This window comes from Leptinotarsa decemlineata, unplaced genomic scaffold (genome assembly GCF_025532065.1).
Source record: "Leptinotarsa decemlineata unplaced genomic scaffold, Ldec_3_MD MMD2_tig00026330_RagTag_RagTag, whole genome shotgun sequence".
In the NCBI taxonomy this organism is placed as follows: Eukaryota; Metazoa; Arthropoda; class Insecta; order Coleoptera; family Chrysomelidae; genus Leptinotarsa; species Leptinotarsa decemlineata.
In genome coordinates, this window is record NW_027412690.1 from 6,695,704 (window position 1) to 6,717,299 (window position 21,596).

Consider the following 21,596-nt stretch of genomic DNA (forward strand, 5'->3'; position numbering starts at 1 on the left):
CATACTACATCAGAAATATTGGAAAGACAAATGCTCAATATCTCTACTCAGATCACCTAATTCCCGTGTCCAATGACCGTCTACCTCACGATGTACGAGTAGACCTCGTTAATCGCCAGCTCGCACAAGTTTCTAGTATATTTTCTTGGCGCAAGAGAAGAAACGGCAATTTGCAGAATGAGGATATTATAATCCTTTTGTTCGAATGGAGAATTTGATTTTTTAATTGATTTTTTCAATAATGGGAAACCCTTAATGGGAAAACTTAGTCTCATTGTGTATTGGTATAGATATGTCGATGATATCTTGGTATGTTTCACAAGAACGAACAGACAATTGAATTTCATCAATTCTCTTCACCTTTCCATCACATTCACCATGGTGATGGAGAAGGATGACTTTATAAATTTTTTGGACTTGTCAATAATGAAAGTTAACAATAAACATGATTCTTCAATTGATCGTAAATCAGCACTTACAGATATTATCATTCATAATTCGTCCACCCACCCGTATCAGCATAAAGTGGCAGCTTTCAACAGTATAAACCACAGACTGATAAATGTTCTCTTGTCAGATGCGAATTTCGATAAAGAACTGAACATAACCAAACATATAGCCGTCATCAATGATAACAATAGCAATCTAATACATTCTCATCATTAAAAAAGTTATACAGCCAAGCTTTAAAGGAAGTTTAACCCATTCGAAGAGATGGGGATATAAGTTATAGAACCTCAACCTACTTAAGCCAACGCACTACGAATACTTCAAATTATCTGCAGGTGTAAATAATTCTTTCAAAACCAACAGCAACCTAGGCATGTACATTAAGAATAACAAATATAAAAGTTCAGTTTCAGAAAAATCGAGAGTATATGAATTATCATGTGGGTCATGTCCGATATTTTATATAGGTCAAACTAGAAGAACGTTCAAAGCCCGCATAAAGAAACACAAAAGTAGTTTCCAGAGTGGAAAAATAAATTCCACATATGCCACCCATTTAATCAACCATGAATACAAGCCCCTCCATTTCCAGAAGAAAGGTTCAAAAGTTAACCTGTTGGAGAGTATGGAAATGAAGAAATTTAAAAACTCCAAATTTTTTATGACGATCAAACTGAACTGAATGATGCGCCATTATTGAATCTGTTTTTTCCAGGCAAGAAAAGTGTAATTAAGGTATTTTGGAGACACCCTAAATTTTATTTTATGAGAGAGAGGACATTGCTGCAGGTTTTTCCGGGTTTTCCTGCAGATGAAAGAGCAAATGCGCCACTGGAATCAATGAAGTCGCCCCAGAGCGGCAAATAATTTTTATTGTTGTTTTTATTTTTATCGTTGTTTTCCAATCTATTCATTCATATAGTTAATGAATTTATACCTGACCTTGTCAGCTAGTTTCATTCATTGGAAAATAGGCAAAGAAGTAGGAGTATAAAATAGTTGTAACTATTATTATTATCGCCCGAGAAAGCTATTGTATAGCGAAACACGTGTCGCGGTTTTTGTAAAACCCTATATAGTGAAAATCATACAATAAACTGTAATAATGAGTTTCGATTTTTTCAATGTTCAGGCATAATTTATGAATACTGACTCATTGGACTTTATAATGGGCAGTAACTTTTCGGGGTTAACTTTTAAATTTGCTCTTCATTAGACTTCAGCAGATTCTCTACTAATTTTGCTTCAGTTTCTCAGATTGTGGAAGGTTATATATCCAAAAAAATAGTAGAAACGATTATATTTCATTTCAACATTTCCGTATCGGTATCCATAGTTTTTGCATTCGAACATTATTTGAATGCTTCATATGTTTTGATCAATTCTCAGTGTTTGTTAATGATGAGGCTGTATAAAACGAACGTATAATAAACATAGTTCTACATTAGTACATATTTCAAATTTGTGTAAATTATTGAATAAAATGCGCAAAGTATCAAAAAATCCTTTGAAGGAGTGTGTGACCGAGTAATTTTCTTTCCGAATTGAAATTCATGGAGCGAAATATTTTCATTGGTCTATATGGTATTGAAGAAGAGTTACTGGAATGTGCTGAAGAAAGCAAAAAAATATGAAGTCGTCTAAACTCACCTGAAATCAATATGTTTTCCAATACATCAACTATAATTCATTGAGTTTTTTTGTTGCAAATATACAAAAACCCATTTTTAATAACTCTTGGAAGTTTCTTGTTACTTTATCGTCGGATGGAATTTTCTGTATTTTTAAAATCTTACACCTAGACAACTATACGAATCAACGAACTGGAGCACTAAACAACAGCACGTTCACTGGCTTCAAAAAGTGCTGAACTAATGAATAAATAGTAACACTCGCTGAATAATATCCTTTGACAATAAAAGAACTATTAAAATATTGAATAGTTCGCGAATTTGTACAGCTACATCTGACCGTGAAGAGAAATACTTTTATCAAGCTATACATATCTCATTATTTTTTAATTCACTTTCACGAATCGGTGAAAGTAATTCTCTTTTTGACGGTAACTTGCTCATCATAGTTGCAAAAAATTAAAATAGTGAAATGAATACTGAGTATACAAGTTTCCCATAATTATCGTTCAAAATTATGGAATTTGGTTGTCTAACATCACTTCAACCATTACCAACACTGAAATTAAGACGAGAGAAGATTGTCAGAAAGATTTCAAGATGAATCAAATCAATATTCCTCAAATGACAGCTGTCATTTATTGAACAGAACCGTCATTCACAGCCGGAGTCATGATTAGAGAAAACAACATCCGGGCTGGTAGACCATTATTGACAGGAACTCGTAGTACCAAACGTTCCGTTTGCTGCTGCGGCAGACATCTTCAGTGCTATGTGCGTTGGCTGTGAGGATGAAGGTAGTACCTCGGAGTTTCAGCAACGACTGAGAAACTCAGATATATCTGGAAAATCACACCTTTTTAACAGTCGTTCAAAACCACCGAATTTAGATAGATAGATAAAATTTATTTGTTCAGGATAAAAATACAGTACCCCTGAGGGCATAGAACATGTCAGTATAAATATAAACATATATCACAATAATATAAGGTTAAAAGAGGAAGGAAAGATGTACAGTACATAAACTGCACAAAAATATATGCATACATATAAAGATAGAGCATGTAGGTGTAGGCTCTTAGAGTCCATGATTGCAGTCAAATAGATCAAATAATAATAGCATCTTTTAAATATTCGTCAGTTGCATAGTATGCTTTTTCAAGTAAAAATGCTTTTAATTTTATTTTTAATGTTGTTTTAAAATTCCCTCACTGTAAGAGGGAGCTTGTTGTAAATTGTTATTAGAGTATGCGGTACGTTTTTTAGAATAAATGAGAAATTTGGAGTATAACAGGTCAAGTCTGACTTATTTCTTGTAGAGTATATGTGTGTCCTTTTAGAGTTCTCAAAAAGTTTGGTGTTTTCCTTAACAAATAGTATAGTATCAAGAATGTACTGGCTGTATAAGGTTAGTATTTTATTTTTTATAAATGAGAGTTTACAACTATCAGTTTGTTTATGGTTAAATATAATTCTAAGGCATCGCTTTTGCATCTTAAATATCTTGGGGACATCTGTCGAAGCACCCCAGAATATTAGACCGTACTTGATCCTTGAGTGAACTTGTGCATAGTAGACACACGTAGCAGCGTTTATATCTATTGATCTTGTTAGCACTCTTAGAGCATAGCAGTATTTTGCATTATTTTGTATTATTGAAGTTAGGTGAGATTTCCAGTCCAATCTAAGATCAAGTTCAATTCCCAAGAACTTTGTACTTTTGCAAGCTGATATTGTTGAGGCTGAGGCTGAGTATTCACATGCAGTTGATTGTTAGGAATAGTTTATTACTTGTGTTTTGTTTATATTCAACTTTAAGTGATTATTTGTGAACCAATCTTCCAATATATTATATAGCAACGGCCCTAAGATTGATCCTTGCGGAACTCCTCTCAAGATTGTTGATTCATCTAACTGTATGTTTTCGTTAGTGAGGTGGTATTTTTCAACAACTCTTTGTGTTCTATTTTGCAAGTATGATTTTATTAAATCGGCTGAGATTCCCCCGATTCCATATATTATGGTCGACACTGTCAAAAGCTTTTGACAGATCTAGACAAATCATTAAAGTGTGTTTTCTTTCACTTTGTCTAGCAAGCACTGTGTAAAAGGCTTGATAAATCGCTCGTGTAGTAGATTTGCCTCTTCGGAAGCCATTTTGGGTGTCACTCAATAACTCAAACTTTTCTAGATAGGCTATACGGCGATTATATAGGGCTTTTTCGAATATTTTACTGATGGTCGATAGTAGAGCTATTGGTCTACAGTTTTCAATTTCATTTTTTTTAAATTTACAATTTGATTGTTTTTTGAAGGACAAAATACAAGCCCTACAGGAAATTGAATCGTTGCAGATTGAATGCGTTTGGAAAACCGTTCTCAGGAAGTGTATTCAACATAAACGCAGTTCTCCAGATGAAAGAGTTCTTAAACAGTGAAATTCGAGGTGTACTGAGTTGAACCCCAAAACGATGGGCAGCCACAGTTCGTCACATATTTCTGATATGTGCCGCTCTTGGTAGAGTCAAACGTGCCAAGTCACTTAAACACTTTCTGTGAGAGTGTCTATAGAAGAGAGACAAATCTCCAACCATTCTTCGATGCTCTAGGCTGTAATAAGAACGCAACAAGCTCAGGTCGTGCATCATTCCACATCCTAGCCCTAGCCATCCTGTCCATATATATTCAATAACACATGGCGCAGTCGAGAAATGGGAATTGAATATTAAATCTTCAATCATCCGATACTGAAAAACAGCAAACACGAAAAGTGAAAGGATAGTTAGTTATTCATCAATCAAAGAAAAGCTGGAACATGGATTTTCGTGGCATACTACCCATGGTCATGTGCGGTAACCTTGCCGAAAAGTGGAGGTTCTGGAAGCAGAGGTTTTTAACTTATTTGAAAGCAACCGAAATCGCTAAGAAGGAAGAAGTGACGAAATGTGCTCAACTCCTCACGTTGATAGGAGAAGAAGGTATGAGAATTTACAATACTTTCACTGGAGATGAGGAAGACACCTTAGACGAATTATTGAAGAAGTTTGACCAGCATTTCATTCGTAAAAGCAACTTGACGTACGGAAGACATGAGTTTTTGACATATTAACAAAAAGAAGGGCAAACTATCGAACAATTTATTACAGAGATCAAGAATTTATGACATAATTGTGAGCTAGGTGACCCTCGAGACAGATGACAGTTGGCACTTAGGCATTTTGTAGCGTACTCATTACACAGGCTATCAAGATTGCACGTGATGTTCGCGGCTCTTTTCTGGATGGAATCCACCAACTTCAGGGGATGTTTGGAGGCAGAGCTCCATACATGAGAACAATACTCCAAAGAAGATCGTATCTTAGCTTCATAAAGCATCAAAAGTTGCTGACGTGTGTACAGTTTTCTGGTTCGGAACAGTGGACCAAACTTTCGAAAAACAGTCTTTCCATTCTAAGCGACATGATTGTGCCTAGACATATTGGTGTCCATTTCAACCCCCAACAAACTTATCGAAGCAGAAAGCGGATTTGTCTGACCTGATATTATTATATCCGTTTCGGAGACATTATCTTCTTGGAGAAAACCGATATCTGAGTTTTGTGACATTGAATTGAACCTGATTACTTTCACCCCAATTCGAAATCACTTCTAGATTCTCACTGAGAAATGCAACCTCCTGCTGCCGGTGAAGATGTGCTTCCTTAGTCGATGTCCTGGAATCCAAATGGAATTACAAGACAATTGTGCTGTCGTCAGCAAAGCAATATATTGGTATCTTGGTTTTGTCCAATAGGTCGTTGACATACAATTAAAAGAGGGTTGAAAACAATATGGATTCCTGGGGAACACCACCGTTGATGGTGGAAGTATTCGAAAGATATTCATCGACGGCCACTTGCAGAAAACGTTATTTCATGAAGCTGATGAGTCATACTCAAAAATGATCCGACAAGCCATAACATCGAAGTTTGGCCAGCAAACCCTCAAACCACACACGGTCAAAGGCCTTAGAATATCCAGCGTAATGGGGGCTTTACACGATTGATTGAACGATTTATCGCTCCAACAAATCGAAAGAGTAGAGCACTGTTTACACGCTACGATAAATTGTAACGATTTCTAGTCAAATGCCACTTACTTGGTCTTGCAAAGTCCTGGTCGTTCAAGAAATGAAGACGGTCGAAATACCACTAACTAGATTTGTAGATGTCATCTGCACCAGCCCCAGATTTCTCCGAACTCTTAACTTTCAGAAGTTTTTTTTTATAAACCGTACGCAACGCGTTAATTTTTTTTTTCGACAGTGTTCCTATCTGCAGACGGAATTGGCCGCGGTGGTAGTGCGCCCGACTCACGATTGGAAGGCCGTGGATTTGATTCCCGTCTCGACCAGATATTTTTCTCGTTGAAGCTGGGATGATTCTGCACACATCGTTACGATTCCCAGAAATTGATGCCGGCCGGCTTCAACCATCCACTCCAACTCCAGTACCAATAAATCGAGAGCAATCTCCCTTTTACACAAAACGATATTGCTACAACTTATCGTTGCGTGTAAAGCCCCCTTAACAGCTCTTAGTTCTCCATGTTCATCCATTGCGTTATTCCAAATATGGGTGACATACGATAGTTATGTGAAAGATTTCTCTTGCCCTTTTTGGGAATAGGGTGAACGCGAGCAATCTTGCAACAAGAAAGAAAGACCCTTTTGTGAAAGACATGTTGAAAAGTCTGCAAAATACTGGCGCTAGTTCATTTGCGCACTTTTTAAGTACGATGCCGGGCACTTCATCAGAACCAGACCAAAATTCGCCTGACTAGACGCTGTCGAAAAAGAATTTCCGACATTGTGGATTCTTGTGTGGGAATAGTGGGAAGTGCCTTTCCCAGAAAATCGACTGTGGAGTGGTACACAAATTTTTCAGCTAGTAGATTTGCTTTTTCTATGGCTGTTGTTGCAATTGAACCATCCGCTTGTGTTAGTGATGGAATTGTGGATTTCGTAAACTTCTGATTAACAGCTTTATCTTCCGACCAGAAGGATCTATGAGTTTATGTTTCTCATCTGTTTAGTTTTTGCATACAGCTTATGTAAAATACTTTTTTTCAGCAACCGTCTGGAAAGTACTTACGAGTACTTCCCGGTCTTTGAGAAAATATAATTTTTCCGGCATAGCCCAAGAGATACGTCTTTTCCTGACTAGGCCGGGCAGAATCACATCATTGTTGTCATTGTAAATAAGAAAATCTCAAATCTTGATAGTTACCATGATAGCGAAATAATGATTGACAGCTATTTGACAGCAAATCAGTTGAAATTTTGATTTTTGGGAGTTTGCTTGGTTTCTGTAAGCAATTATCGCAGTAAACTAAGGAAAGCAGCTGCGAGAGTGAGATTAAAAATGTGCACTACGAAATTTCCAAAGCAGCAGCTGATACAGCACAACTATTGCCTGAATAAATATAGTTTAAAAAAAAACACGCATTTAAAGAACATCGAACTGATATTCAACGAAAGTCATTTTTTGTGGAGGAAAAAATCAGTTTTTTTATCGATCTTCTTTGGGTAATTGTTACCTTCCACAATCTGAAAAATATAAAAATTATAATGGGGAACTTTATAGCAAGTGTAGAAGGGCAAACTTTTTAGTTCATCCCGATAAGTTACTGCGTAAAAATCAAAGTATTTTTCACAAAGAAAAATCTTCTATTTATCAGTAACTTGTAATTTTTATATTTTTCACATTGTGGAAGATAAAAATTACCCAAAGAAGGTCGATAAAATCGAACTAAAAAGTTGATAACATTTTTTGAAATAAGCTTAAAACAATAACGTACAAAAAATACTACCATTATTGTGAAAAAAGTGACGGGCGCTTAATATACAAAAAATATGGCACAAAGCGCCCACGCTTTTTTCACAATAAAACTAGTATTTTTCGTTCGTTATTGTTTTGAGCTTATTTAAAAAAATCATTTTTAACTTTTTAGTACGATGTTCTCTAAAATCTTGTTTTTTAATTCTTTAAACTATTTTTTTTTCATTTTTTTTAGTTTTGTATGCTATAAAAGCGTGCTTTTTAGTCTTTGAGGACTATATTTATTTTATCTGAACTTTGGTATCAATCAGCCGTATATTGTTTAGAAAAATGACCATCGATATTTTCTTATTCCGGAGAGAGCGCCTGAAAATCATCCACCAAGCCCAAGGCAGCAGGCGCGCAAAGAAGTGTTACAAGTGAGGCAGCAGGCGCGCGTGTTATTGAAAAAATTACTTTTTTCAAATGAAGAAATACATGTAAAGTGAGTTCGAATTATATCAAGGAGGTTACGTACAGCACCATCTGCCCGCGAATACATCAAGCAATAATGTCGATATATCAATGAGGTTACGTACAGCTCCATCTGCCCGCAAATAGATCAAGCAATAATGTCGATAATTCTGTCAAATACAGATCCCGAGATTGAGTTACAAACAAACATACATACATACATACATACATACAGTTGAGACTAATAAAAGCGTGTTGATAATAAAAAAAAACCCACATCAAAATCCGTTGCGCAGTTTCAAAGATCTAAGCACATACAGGGATAGACAGCGGGAAGCGACTTTGTTTTATAATATATAGTGACGGATCAATATGTTAAAACTCCCTACTTGTTTTGATAATTCCGGTACTTCATTATGAAATGTCAGAGCACTGAGGATTTTTTCCTAGTAAGTTTAGGAATTCTCCATAACTTCCCAAGTCTAAACAATGGATTTTTTTTTACTCGACCTCACCTCAAAGTATTGAGATTACCTGATATGAGAGTATCCCAAAGCATAATGACTGCTAAACAAGACATCTGTCTTTAATGGTAATTTCATTTGTTTCACAGAAAAATAAGCTATTTTTGGATCTGAACACATTCAATTGGTCAATTTTTCGATGGAAAAATGGGACGATTACCGATTTTTTTTTGACAATAAAACTTTTTTTATTTGAACCAAAAGTTTCTCTGCATTCAATCATATACAGCGTGACTCACGGTCAATGGTAGGTTAGACGTTTCTGGAAAACGCACAGCATGATTTTTCTGAAAATTTCACCTCTCACATTTCCTTACCTGTTCTATCGATCTAAAATATTTTCAGCATTGCGGCGTTGCCACTTCTATCAAAAAGTCCTAGCAATTATATTTTTTTAAATGAAACACCCTGTATATTAATATATTTTTGGAATTGCTCTAGTATTTTAATACTTTTTTGTTGATAATGTTCTATACCTATCTCTATCTGTTTTCGAGATTAAACATAAATTGTGCTAAATATGGTACAAAACATAGCCTTAATTGAAAGTAAGTACATCAGTACTCTCAATTCATGCCGCAATGCTGAAAATATTTTAGATCGATAGAACAGGTAAGGAAATGTGAGAGGTGGAATTTTCAGAAAAATCATGCCGTGCGTTTTCCAGAAACGTCTAACCTACCATCGACCGTGAGTCACGCTGTATAGTCGGCACACATTGTTTCATGAATGTCATATGAATGTCTTCTAGATATTGTAGGAAAAAACAGCAAAGGGCCAGGAACTGAACCCTGTGGTTCACCTAGTGCCACAGCCCAATCATGTAAAGTAGGGGTTTTGCATCTTACTATCATGATTTCATCTGTCATATGTCATTTTTTCCAATTTATTACATTATTCTCTGACTTCCCTCGGAAATTTTCAACTTTTCACATATCCATGAAGAAGAAGAAAGTCAAGATGTTTTCTCTCGATACATTTTGACTTTTTTTCCAGGAATCCCCAAATTGAGTACCTTCATCCCGTTCAGCTAACTTTAAATACAACATTACGGATTTTTAAAAATTGTTTTCAATTCACTGAAGTCAGCGACTTCATTCAATCACTTCTGTCAAGTTTAAACTCACCAACTTTCAAATATATCCGTTATTCAGCAAACCACTTATACAAACGAACAAAATTCCCACCCCCTCAGACGTGTCTGATTATCAGGTTATTTTGTTTCCGCAACACATTGAACTTGATTCATTCGGATCAGCGTCAGTACCGCGAATGGTACTTGCTGTTGAATTTACTTCTACTGTCCTCCTTTTGGAAGCGAAAGTTGTCATCAGTGTAAGAGTATAGGCGTATGACCGTTGCCCGTGAAGATTCGACTAATTCTATGTATTGACCTACTTGAAAAATGCACACCTCAGAGTTTATTCACAAACATTCAAAACATTTAGAGCTGCCGTGCAGTGTATTGCAATTTTTTCTGCACATGTTCGTATCCAGGAACCTGGAAGTGATAATAATACTAATTTATTCACAACGATATAAGGGTACAGATTGTGAAAAATGTAATACCACGGAAGCAGTACTGCCTGTGTGTGGATTGTGGATATACATACATATATATGGGTAATATAGAGTAATATAACAATATAAACATTCAGAGTAATATTAGAGGTCTCAATTCCGCTTCAGCCTACTTCGAGGAATGATACTCTGAAGGAATTATCAAAAATCATCGACTCTATGTTGATGATAGACACTACCTTGCACTGACGTGTGGCCAAACATCCCGAAACCGGTCTGCAAGTGTGTTCCAATAATTTAAAATCTTTTGTGGCAGTTGTATCGCCAAGAGCATATGCAGGAATAACTTCAGTGAAGAATCCTGCACTGACACTTGTCGGATATAATCCAATTCCCTTCGTGGTATTAGCCAAGGCAGTAGTTGTTTTCTATTAGGTGTCAGTCCATTATTTACAGTGTAGGGAGTTGAGACTGGCCTGAACGAATTGTTCCTTTGGATGATTTGATTTATAGCCAGTTTTCAAGTATACCCACGAGTATATGTGAAAAGTTTTCTTTCCTTATACGAGGAATTGGGCAAATTTCGGATATGCGGTTGGTTACCTCGTTCACAGACAGATGGGGCGATGACAAACCTGTTGTTTGTTGTTCGCTTCAGCCTAGTTCGAGGAATGATACTCTGAAGGAATTCGATTTTCAACTATCGTAAATCATCGACTTTATGTTGATGATAGACACTAGCTTGCACTAACGAGTGGTCAAACAGCACAAAACCGGTCTGCAAGTGTGTTCCAATAATTGATAAAGAATGAAGAAGCAATATAAAAGAGTGAATGGTATCATTACGCCAATTTTTTTTCAGTTTTCAATTAGTCCTATATCAATCAGATTGTTCCGTGAAGAGTTTTATTCTCTTGGATCTGAGTTTGGAAGTCTCATTTTTCAATTCTTTGGGAAGTATATCAAATGCCTTTGGAACTAGAACTCCGTGACAGTTTTGGCCAATTGATTTGGATGTGAGGGGGAATTGAGAAATTGGGTAATAAGGTTAGGTGATTAGGTTGATTTTGTGATTTGTATATTATCTATAATGCATACAGTTTTCCAAACACCTTCGGCATGTCTGATGAAAGAGTTCTCAAACAGTGAAGTTCGAGGAGTACTGAGTGGAACCTCAAAACGATGAGCAGCCACAGTCTGTCGCATATTTATGATATGTACCGCTCTTGGTGGAATCAAATGTGCCAAGTCACCTGAACACCCCCCGTGAAAGTATCTATAGAAGAGAGACAAATCTCCAAGCTTTCCTCGATGTTTCGGGATATCAAGGTTGCACGTGATGTTCGCGTCTCCAATCAGGCGACTGACTCTTTTCTGGATGGAATCCAGCAATTTCGGAGTATGTTTGGGGGCAGAGCTCCATACATGACAACAATACTCCGAAGAAGGTCCAATCTGAGCTTTATAAGGCATCAATTGTTGCTGAGGTATGTATAGTTTCCTGGTTCGAAACAGTGTTCTAAACTTTTGAGAAGCAGCCTTTGTAATTCCAGCGACATGATTGTGCCAAGAGATATTGGTGTCCATTTCAACCCCCAACAAACATATCGAAGCAGAAAGCGAAATTGTCTGACCTGACATCATTATATTCGGTTCGGAGACGTTTATCTTCCTGGAGAAAACCTGGGTTTTTGAAGCATTGAATTGAACCTGGTTACTTTCACCCCAATTCGAAATCACTCCTAGATCCTCTTTAATATATGCAAGCTCCTGCTGCTGGTGAAGATGTGCCTCCGTAGCCGATGTCCTGGAATCCAAATGGAATAACGAGACAAGTATGCTGTCGTCAGCAAAGCAATATATTGGATTCTTCCAATGAGTCGTAGATATACAATAAAAAAAGGTCGGAGACAATATGGATCCCTGGGGAACACCGACATGGGTGGTGAAAGTATTCGAGAGATATCCATCGACGGCCACTTGCAGGGAACGTTATTTCATGAAGCTGAAGAGCCATACACAAACATGATCCGACAAACCATAGCATCGAAGTTTGGCCAGCAAACCTTCATGCCACACACGGTCAAAGGCCTTAGAATTATTACGATATATTATATTATTATGATAGATCATTGATGATCACTCAAGATGTTTAAGGCTTCCAAATATTTGATATCACTGATAGCAAAGCGACTTGTTCATAGTCATTTGGAAGATTTTTCTTGCCCTAATATATGATAAGAATTTCCATTATGTTTTTCTACTGTACTAGTCTCTCTTTCTCTCTCTCTCTAGGTTTATTGGGCGATGCTTCCTACTCGGATACATTTGCCAATCCTCCTATCAAAATTGACAGGAGCTTCGTCGGTAGGACTTTTTTGAATATAAAATACTTGAAATTTTTCATAAAGTCCCTCTTGTTCGGGAGACTTTCTGATTTTTTACACATATCTTGTGTGTAATTGTCTAATTGGTATAATTCCCACGTGAAAATCCGACCCACCCCGGCCTTGAACCGGCGTGAATGTGAGTTATTTCTCTTTTAAAACACTTATAAGACTTTCACAAAATTATTTTCATGGTGGCACATTATATGACGGCGGGCAATCACAACACAAACTCACTTGGTCCACTGTACTAGTCACCAAATCATACATTAAATATTATGTTACATTTCAATAATCTTTGTGATAATACTTCATAAGGTGAACATATACCCAAGCTTCCATTGAGTAAATGTTCTTTCCATTATCCACAGGGCAAGAATGTTTCGTATCTATCAAATAAAAGGCCATGAGGTATAGTTGGTTTAGCGTTCGCTTCTCAATGGGAACGTTATAGATTCAAGCTTCCAAATAATAACCATTGTTCAATGTTCATATTGCATGGTTGTGTATATTTTTGAGTAGTGTAAGTTGATGAAATTTTTGCTTGATGACACAGGACGTCACGGCAATTACACGACATGATCAGCCCCGCAAACACATGAAGCTCCTGATATTTATTTGAGAGAATCACCTCATTGGTTTGATTCATAAATTTCGAATAATGCAGCTCCCAAAGCTCATTCGATGATCAAGAGTTTTTCAGATTTCTCTGGCGGATTCATACACTGTTTATTCTCAAGACAGCCTAGTTTTTAGCGCGTTTAAAACAGTATCGGTATTTTCCGAACAGTAGTGAAACCATGAGAACAAGATAGAACAGAGGCTGAGATTTATTTTTTTGTGCGTTCAAGGTGAATGTATTCCGTTTCTATCAATTTGTTATTTGTACTGTTTGCTCCTTCACATTATTTATTGTTTGATGTTACCCAAACTTCTCATTCGCGGGATGCCAATGAATAATTTTTTATTGGCAAACCATGCATCAAAATATCAGTTTCTGAAATTTCTTTCCAGAAAAAGCAATGTTTTATCACTCTTTGTTTTTGAAATGATTCAGTGCAAATTTTGAATCGACGTCACTGAAAAGAATGAAAATAATAAAAGTATTTAACAGTGAAAGCAGAAAGTGAATAGTCAACCTCCCCCTCAGAAATGATACACAGTGTCTTCCGACAGACTGAGCCTCATGTGATGATTCAAATAACAATGACCTGTAAGAAGGCCTATTAGACATCGTAGTTCGTCCCTACTGTAGTCCAACAACTGGAAGTCATAAATAAGCAAAGTGTTTGTTGAACTCAAATTCTTACCGAGATATTTCCATTAATGGTGAGTCAAGTAGAATAAATGTCAGCAATTATTCAAACTAGTATCAGCAATATTGCGTTGGAAAGTTGTTAATCGTACCTACTGAGAATTTTGCATAATTCTTAACAAATGCGACATTTGAATTATTGGTAATGTCAAGTCATGACAAACTAATGAAATAATTTATTTTCCTTAGGGCGGTTAAGATAGAGAAATATTAATCTTACACTTCAATCAATATCATAATATTGATGTTTGTTTTTCTCACCAATATGAAAATTACTAGTAATTTGCATGTCATTGATCTTATACGAAATTGTTTTTCAATCATTCGTGCAGTTAATAATTCACGAAAAGTAAGAAACGTGCTAAATTTTCAATAAAATCTACACGACTGCATCTTTAACACGTTTGCACATTTTTATATGCTGGTCAATTCACGATGTATCTCAAAGAATATTGAAATTATTGAATACCTTAATATATCATTATTCCAGTAACTTCTCATGACTAAAATACATAGATTTGGAATTTTAAATTCACTGACCCGTCACTTAATGAAAATCAATATCACTATTCAAAAAAATTATACCTGCAATGCAGAGCTTTTAGGTTTTTTCATGAAAAATTTGAAATGCACACTTTGATCTAGCAGAAAGAAATTGTTCAGTAGTAGCTATCAAATGTTGAGAAAGCTTTTCAGAGCAGTGAGTTAAGCGCATAGTTGCAATAAAACTGATAACAAACTATACTATATTTACTACTAATGAATGAAACTTCAATAATAATAATGATGATAAAGAAGAAACGATCAAATATATTCCCTTAGAAAAGGTGTCTGAAATGTCAACCAGCTTCTCTCACACACAGGCGATACCTCTTCTAAACGTTTTTTGCCGAAATAATTAGTTCAATACAAGTGAGAGAAGCAAAACTTTGCATAACTGCCTCGTCCAATCCGTATCTAGAATCGGTCGGCAATTAGAAAATAAGATATTTCAACTTTTCCCGGAGGTAAAAGTCAATAGGCGTTCAGTCCGGTGACCTGGCCGGCCAACGGTTGGTTATCTAATTATTATCAAAATTTGCACCAAAAAAATTGGTGACAATTGCAGTGTTGTGGGGCAAAGCCCTGTCTGGTTAGGAATATATTTTTCTGAGCTCTGATAGTGGTAATTCATCAACAAGGGGTTCAATATTTTGCCTTGAAATTTACAAATATCTACGAGATGTGAGAGTGTCATTATAAATGAACGGGCCGATAATTCTACCCTTGAAAACAACTGCTCATACACTAAATCTGAATCTTTCTTGACTCTTCTGCTCCACAATAGAATAAGGAATTTCTTATACCCAACTATAAGAATTGTAGCGGTTGAAAATGCCGGCACTGCTCACAAAAGATGTGTCTGTCCAAATACAATTTCACGAAAAATCACGCACTTCGTTACAACTTTCCAGGAACCACTGGCACTGGCAAAAAGCCATGTGGCGTTCAAAATCACTTGGTCTCTGGTGATGAACCCTTTTGGTCTTTTATGGCTTGAATTTATGTTTTTTCAAAATCCTCCTAATGCCAGTTCTAGGTAAGCCTGTTGAAATTTTCGAATTTCGCGTTGACGTTTCAGGATTATTTTCAACGACTATTTTTTCCAACTCCTTATTCCTATTTGATTCATATAATTTAGGCCTGTTCTTTTCAAATTGACCACCATCAATTAGGTTGTATCCCAATCATACTAAAATGTCTCTAAAAGGTTGTCTTCTCTCTGGATACCTTCCGTGATACAAATTGCTTGCTGCTTCTGAATTTTATCCAATTTGTATGAAAAAAACTATCATATCTGTTTGAATCTGTTTAAAATCTGTTTTTCCGTTGATCAGTTGTCGCCCCCATACGAACGCCCAACCAGCAAAGTTGTTTTATAATTCCATGGTGGTGCAACAGTTTCATTTTATTAGTATTTTATAATTACTTCCAAAATACTAATTGATTATATTAGATGATCGGTGAACACAATACACTTATAGGCAATAAGAGTGTTTTATAAATTTGTCATACGAACGTTTATGAAATAAAATTAAAAAACCATCATAAAATAGTCAGGAAATTATCACAGAAACGTTTTTGCAACTAACTTATAAAACTTATTATCCTATAAAAGTAAATTGTTATGTAGCAGTTTTATAACACTTCTCTGCGAGATTTTTATGATAGTTATGAAACTATTTCTAGCTTATTTTATGACTGTTTCCTGTAGCTATAATGAAATTATTTTATTGGAATGCTTTCAGATACTATTTTATTTTTATTACCATATTGTCACTTAAATGAGATAATTTCCCAACTATTTTATAGTATGGTATATTAACTACAATTGAAAAACACTTATATAACTGTTATAAAATCAAATTGCTTCTGCTAATATATATATTCAGTGCCACCGAGAATGAAATGCAGCATTTAAGAACAACCAGCTGACATCGATTCCTAATCACAGCTTTGAAAAATTTTTCAAAATTTTAGTTATGTTTACTGAGAATATTTTTATTTAATTATTCAAGTGGGACACCATCGATATCGTGGTGGAAATTAGTTCTTCAGCAACTTCTAAATATTTGATTTTTATTGAGTATAGGTACCCCATAAGTAAATTCAATATTTTTGATTCATCCTTTTATATCCCGAATATATGAATAGAAATAAATAATAACTCAGTGGCGGCCATTTTAAACATTTATTGGGGGGGTATATAGTAGTTCAAGATTCAGTTCAAGGTGCTTCAAATAGACGAAGAAATGACTTGGTGTTCCATAAGGACACTTTCTGGAAGCTTTGAGTCGCCCTGTATATTGGAAAGACTAAAAAAAACACTTAAAACTATCCCACCTAACCTAGAGCTTCAATTTTTTCTGCAAAAAAAAGGAATAGGTTATTATAATGGTTAAAACCCCTCGTTTAGCCTTTATAATCGATGAAAGAAACTTTTCAGCCAAAACATCCCGACAGATAATATTTATCCAAACTGTATGTGAGAAATCCTTTATTCATACAAGTACTTTTGTAGAAACCTACAGCTTTAAAAGTAGTCCGACTCTGCCGCAATACCATCACTCCCAGAAGTAAGTGTTTCTCAACAGTTTTATAGGGGTAGCATAGTAGCTAAAATACGTTGAAATGCTTGCTACTGATAACAATTTATTTTATAGAACGACGCCATTTTAAATGATAGCGATCCGGGATACTGAAATTAGATGAGTTGAAAATATGAAATACCGCACATATAGTGATATTTACAGCTGAAAGATACATAAATATTACAACATTATATTATTTAGAATGAAGTGAGTTAAGTTTGTGACTGGAAAATTAATACTTCGACAGAGTGAATTTTTGAATAATTAATAATTTTACTGAAAATATTTATAAATGAGTGGCGCGCTTAAATTTTGCTAATAATAAGCTATATATTTGTCAATAAAATTTCATTTGCAGTAAAAATATCAATCTTCGAAACACAAACAATGTCTTTAACAGTTTTATTAGTGCAAAAGTGGATTTTCAAAATGGCTTCAACCTTTCAATTTCTTAGTTTTCAGTTGGTGACATATCAATTATATTTTCGTAGTGTCCAATACAAAATTAATTCTTGCGTCTTCAAGAAAACATTTTTAACACTTTTAAATTTTATTGTTATCGTTTTCGACTGTATTGTATTTTATAACGCCTACTTGGAACTATTTAAAAACTCTAATAAAACTGTCTTCTGATTATTTTAAAGGTATCGCTTAAATATGTTGCAAAATTGCAGTAAGGGAAGTCTTTACAAAACTACTTTTTAGGAGAGTTAGACAAATTTTATAGTAACTGCCAAAATGTTCATGAAACTGTTTTGTAGTGTTTGTAAAACGCCTTACAAAATATTGATAATAACTATAATGTTTTATAAAACGGTGCCAATTTCCTATTTATAACAGTTTTATAAACACATTGAAAACATTTCTGGAAGAAATGTAGTTTTATAATTTGTTTCTCTGAAACGTTTCCGCAACTATTATAAAATACGGAATTGCTAGTTGGGCGACAACTCTCAGAAGTTGAAAAACTTGTACCAGCTAAGGACTAACGAGTTCCTACCTTTTAACGTGTGATTCCCATCAATAAGTTTTTCACACCACGTAAAAAGGTGCTCTGGAAATGTTTCATATAAACAATTCATTTTTGACAGGAAAAAAGTTACAGGAACTTTTTGAAAATGTACATTTTCGAAAAACATGCTGTAACTCATCAGTTTTCTTTTTAGATAGTTTGAAAACAGGAATTTCCACTCAGAAGTGTCCAATTTGGACAACTCTGTACAAACAAGAGTCCTCAGTGAGAAAAAATCTCGATTTTGCTGTCAATTTGGCGTGATTTGTGTACCCCGACGAGGGGCCCGATTTACTTGTTAATTCTTTTGAGACACAAAGTCTTTGAAATCAACAAAGCTACTACGGTCATTACTTCCTGATCTATGAAAATTGGTCTGCACGAGTTACATAGTTATGCTTTACAAATGATTAGATAACTTTTTTCATCAAACTAGCACAATATTGTTTCTAAAACATTTTTTTCTTAGCAAAAAACCGCTTGAATTCAGTTCACTCTAAACAAGCAAGATCTTTTCAAATGAGTATGTATCAGTTCCTTCAAGATCGTAAATGAAAAAAACTTGGGGGAAGTTGTAAATAAACATAATCCTAAATATTTGGAATGCCTTCCAAAAAGCAACCAATAATTTATATAGAATTCGTTCTCCACAAGAATAATGGCCTTCACTTTGTTTTCACCTTTCTCGCATACTTCTTCACACTTCGTTAAGGTAATGTGAATCTCAGCGTGAAAAAATGGCGTGAATAACTAAATAATGAAAATAATTATGACCAGGCCATAGAAATTGTCCCAAAAATAATTGATTCTTTCTCTGCGAATCCAAATACTTATAATTTATTTGATGAAATTTGCGAAAGTCATAATTGAAGTCATATTCATTTAATATTCATGATGAAAAATACAAACAAATTCCAGAAAAGCAGTTTTTCGAAGTCAAAATCAAAGATGTCAATTCAAGTATTTTCTCAATTAATCTGGAACTATCGACAGTAGGTAAAAAAGTTACATTTTTTATCATAGTAAAATTTCTTCAAAATTTAGCATTTACATCTTAAATCGTGCATGTATGTATTATACTGTCGTAGTGGATCAGTTAGTTTTCATCAATTATACTTTCAATTGTATAATTATTGAGAAACTGCCATATTCAATGTATAACATTAGAGTAAGGTGGTATTTGCATTATCTTATTTGTTGAACGTATTTCGTTATTTCTTTTCTGCGAAAGAAAGTTTCAATAATCTTCACAATTCTCTAATAGATTTTTGCTTACTATCACTCATCTAAGTTTCTTCGATAGGTACCAAAAATTATTTGTGTAGTAAAAGACTATATATTTATAGAGGTACTCAAAGTACCTCAAAGGATAAAGTATTTATTTTCTTTATTTTGTGTGTACTTCAAGGATCTATTCCTGGTCCCGTTTTCTTCATTTATATACATTCATCATACTGAATGGTGCCATAGAATTATTTGCTGATGATACTACCATTACATATTTCTCAGACAGTTACGATAGGATGAAAAATGATATGAAATATGATTCAAATCTCATTTGGCTCAATGAAAAAAACTAAATTTCTTGATATATACCTGTCATGTCATGGGAAAAATATCCTATTGGAATTTTATAAAATAATTCACTTTATATCATTAAATAACTATCTCAAATTCATTTGTGGGATAGAAACTAATCAATAATGACACATATAAAAAACACACAAAACAAAATAATCAATAGTATATATCAAATGCCATATCAAAATTAGCTGTTTCATTCAGTGTCAGAAGTAATACACATAAATCAAACTTGAATATCATTGAAATTAGTTAATGCATGATTATACCACCAGACAAACCATCTTATGAATTGTAAGAAGTATAAAAGATCTTTTTTTTTAACCCTCACATTCTGAAGAATATCAGTTGCCAGTAGCCTACAGCACAAATTTGACCATCCAGAGAAAAATGTTCATATCGGGGTATCCAGGTGGCCATTTTGTAGAACCCCTCCTTTCATTTCATCGACCCAGGGAGTTATTCATAACTATCCCAGTTATGAATTCGCTCATTTTTATTGGCCTCGAAGATAGTGAGTTACAAATCTCGTCAACTGTGATTGGTTCAGAGCTGTGTTATAGATTACTCTGGATACTTATTCAAATAATTGATCCTTTTATCAATTTTCATAGAAAAACAATTTTCAGTAAGTTATCTTTGTTATTTTCTGTATCTGAGATCCACTCAAATCAGCGGAAGTTTACAGGATTCCATGTGACTGTGGTAAAGTTTATATCGGTCAGAAGAAAAGGAGCATTAGTACCAATCTAGTCGAGCACAAGCGGAGTTGCCGATTGGGACAGATCGAGAAGTCTGCAGTCGTTTAACATGCTCAGTCAGACGGGGAAGACAAGAACCTTTTCGAAAATACCGAGAGGCTAGTAACGTCGGATAATTATTCAAACAAGAATGAATTTAGAACCCATAGAAATACACAAACTCCAAGAGAACTTCAACAGAAAAGAAGAGAGATCATATCCACCAAATATATGACAGACAGCATTGAAAGGCGCCAAAATGAAGCCTTTCAAGGAACTCCAATTGCACGGAAAGACGCGCGAACCTAGACTCAGGCGATAACCATAGGAAGATTGTTATCCTCTCCGGCCAGAAAAGTGAGAATCTCTGGAAGGGAGATTGACTGGCAAGCGCGGGTAAAGTACCTCAACCTTCTAATAGACCGTAGGCTCACTTGGAACCCGCACATTAAGTACGTCAAATCTAGGATCGAGGGTCGGATTGCAAGTCTGTACCCTCTGATCAAAAGAAATTCAAAAATGAACTTATGATATACTGTTTGGAACCTTTGATGTAGTAATGGATATTACTGGAGTTTTTTCTCAACACCAAATCGTTATTTTTACACCTCGACACGTGTTTCGATCACCAAGTGATCATCTTCAAGAGGAAGATTAAACTAGAAACTACTCAAAACTAAAGCTATTTATGCTATACAGGTACATCATACAGGTAGGTAATCAGTAATACCACCCATACAAGTGTACTACCCTGAATTAATTTTACAATTGGCCTTTCTATTAGTTTACAATATGTCCTTATGTATGTTTAAATGTTACAGCTATATATAGAACAATTTTCAGCTGTATAAAATGAATTTCACAATATTGCCTATCTAAATATATTTACAATGTGTATTTTTGTAGTAATCAGTAAACCCAACAACATTATTTCAACAAGCTTTATAGTATGCTATTTGGTATTAGTCCGTTATCGTTATTCATAATATTATTATGTTTACTTATTTCTACACACTCATAGGCTTCTAGTTG

At 35.0% G+C, this 21,596-nt stretch overlaps 1 protein-coding gene across 3 annotated transcripts in view; it reads right to left on the reverse strand.

The window, feature by feature from the left end:
- LOC111507620 (acyl-CoA Delta-9 desaturase) overlaps window positions 1–21,596 on the reverse strand; it is a 53,706-nt gene that overhangs the window by 23,174 nt on the left and 8,936 nt on the right. Inside the window, exon 1 of one of the 3 annotated variants that reach the window (XM_074182859.1) lies at window positions 10,005–10,161. The exons of 1 other annotated variant lie outside the window; for it this stretch is intronic. The gene's annotated coding sequence lies outside the window, so the exon portion shown is untranslated. Of the gene's footprint in view, window positions 1–2,100; window positions 2,347–10,004; window positions 10,162–21,596 lie in introns of those variants that run through there. One more of the 3 variants, XM_074182858.1, reaches the window with a different exon arrangement.